Here is a 267-nt window from a genome sequence, read left to right on the forward strand (position 1 = left end):
TGCATGCTGCCAGCAGGTTATATTAGATAATATAGCAGCACCAACAGCAGAGTCTCTTCGTCACCACCCCCAACCCTTTTTTATTTTTGGCTCATCTGTCTCCTTTTCTTTTCCCCCTGAAGCAAAAAATAAAATAAATAAAATTACAATAGAGGGACTGCAGCTATCCAAAAGCAGCAGTGATGAGGTACGTATAGCTAGAGAAAGAGAAGCAGCAAACACCAGCAGCAGCAGCAGCAGCAGCAGCAGCAGCAGCAGCAGCAGCAG

The sequence above is a fragment of the Eimeria mitis genome, genomic scaffold (genome assembly GCF_000499745.2).
Source record: "Eimeria mitis Houghton genomic scaffold, Emh_scaff6586, whole genome shotgun sequence".
NCBI lineage: Eukaryota > Apicomplexa > Conoidasida > Eucoccidiorida > Eimeriidae > Eimeria > Eimeria mitis.